Below are 2,347 nucleotides of genomic sequence, written 5' to 3'. Positions count from 1 at the left end.
ATGCTCTGCTTTCTCTTTCCTGTGTTCACACTGTTTCCAATGTTTATTCCATGCACATCACAACAAACTTTGCCCTCAAAAACCTTTCTCAGGGTCTGCTGCAGAGAAAACCCAGACTGAAATTCCACTGAAATGTTCAGATTCCCTTATGTCTTGTTTTTGGAAAGTTAGGTATCCTTCCAGGAGGTGCATCTCTCTCTGCAGGATCTCCACTCCCCTGGTGGCCACTGCAGGTGATCACACTTTTTCTCCCCTCCTTGTAATTTACTATTGCCCCTTGTTCAAAGCAAGTGATGTCTTCAAAAAGTAGAAGATCATTCAAGCAAAGAGCTCGAGGAAAAAGTTAATGTCCACTTAAAATATGAACAGCAAAGTATTTTCTCTCTCTAGAAATTTCTAACTAAAATGTTGCAAAATCTTATGATAGTATACATTGCAATAGCACCAATTAGAAATTGATTTTGATCCCATTGCTTTGAAAATGCATGCATCCCTGAGTGGAAAGAAAATTGCTAGCATGAGCCTGCAAATTATTCTTCTTTTAAGGAAGAAGGGAAAAAAGTATTCTGACTTGAAAAAGTCTCCTGTAATAATGCTGTTGACAAATAAACACTAGCAGATTTTGCTGCTCAAAATTCAATCTATAGAATGTTTTGGACAGGATATAGTAGAATGTCTAATATTTACAAACAAAATGAAAGTAAAGATAGGACTGGAATCGATGGCTTTATGGAGCATGGCTTCCTGGAGAATATCACATAAAGCCATCTGAGTGCAAAATGGTGATGTATCACGACCAAAGCATCTTTTTTGTGTGTTTGTGATGCAGTGACAAACTTCATTTAGGGATCTCATATATTAATCCATTAGTCTGGACCGCAGTGTGTCCTAAAATGGAAAGAAAGGACCTCAGAGCTGCATTGCAGAGCTGGACATGTCTTATTTTGTCTGTACCTTACAATTATTGTATCATTGAAATTATTAGTAAAGTTCGATACTGAGTAAAATCTCTGATACTGCTTGTGAACCTGACTTAACGATTCAATTCTTTTTGTGACCTTCTTGAGGAATTGATAAGTTTGTCCATGTAAGTCATGAGAAATATGCGTATATATATATGTGTGTGTGTGTGTATATATATATAATCAAACACCTCCTGCCTCTCATCCTCACTTACAGCAGTTATCATACCCCTCTCATAAACTTTGGAATTTCTGTTGTACAGGAACATTTCTGCATCTCTATTCCTAGAGCCTACTTTTCCTTCTAAAAATAGTAAAAGCTTTGTTGCCCCGACACAATGAATCTCCAGATTTGAAATATGAATATTCGAGCTTTTTTGCCACTTTAATATAAAGGAGCTCTTTGGGAACGCATGTTTGAAAGAAAAAGAAATGCATGAAAATGTGTACGCCAACCCTCAGACTATGACAGACTCCGCTGACATGGAAGAAAGCCCAATAAACTAATGGTGTAATGGTGGAGGAGTATAAGAGGATAAGAGAGGTCAGAGCGGCCATGCGGAGCCCCACTTATAGGAAGGAATCATCCTGTGAGCAGATAGAATGCATTGGGTGACACTCATGTACGCTCTAATTAGCAGGTTCTTTCAGTGATATCTTGAATCGTTCTGGGAAGCGAGTAAGCAACTGAAGACAACTCAGTCTCTATGTGAGAGAGCATCATGCACTTCCTGCTCCCAAGGCATATTCTAGCTCTTCTTCTTGTTATTACCCAGCGACAAGCTCCCTTAGGCAGAGATAGTATCCATCCTGTTTAACAGCATCAGACACCACTGCTTCTTGCAATATCCAATAATCTTTGTACGCCCTCAGGGAAAACATTCAATAATAACAATTACTTAATTAAGAAAAGACTGGAACCTTAATGATTACGTAGAATATACTATTTCTGAATCTTGGTTTGGTTAGACAAAAGAAGTCCAAGATTCCTTCTCAGCTTGAAAATAATATAACACCTCTCTATACTTCTGCAGATAAAGCTGACAAAAGTAGTAATATCAGAATGAGAATCAGTTGCCTTTTGGGGCCAACCCGTTCGAGGATAAGTAAGAGGAAGAATTGTTAATTTTGAAACGAAGTCCTTCTCTATTATAAATTCTTAAAAGATATGCGTGTATTGTTTTGGAGGAAAAAAAAAAGACAGTTGTTCATAAATAAAAATTAAATCTCCAAGAAGCATAATTTATAACTATTTTAAGCTTCAAATGTTTTTAAATATGCTTTTATTTCATTATTTATTTAGATGTTTAAGGTCTTGCAATAGATTCTTACAAGCTGGTGAACACTGACAAATTGTTTCTCCCACAGATCTATAATCACACATC

General features: G+C 36.9%; 1 protein-coding gene across 1 annotated transcript in view; it reads right to left on the bottom strand.

The window, feature by feature from the left end:
- Positions 1 to 2,347, bottom strand: part of LOC105306757 (natural killer cells antigen CD94-like) — a 33,652-nt gene that overhangs the window by 9,058 nt on the left and 22,247 nt on the right. The window lies entirely within an intron of this gene.

This window comes from Pteropus vampyrus, unplaced genomic scaffold, assembly GCF_000151845.1.
Source record: "Pteropus vampyrus isolate Shadow unplaced genomic scaffold, Pvam_2.0 Scaffold460, whole genome shotgun sequence".
NCBI lineage: Eukaryota > Metazoa > Chordata > Mammalia > Chiroptera > Pteropodidae > Pteropus > Pteropus vampyrus.
The sequence above is the reverse complement of the archived record's forward strand: the minus strand, read 5'-3'. Positions and strand labels throughout refer to the sequence as shown.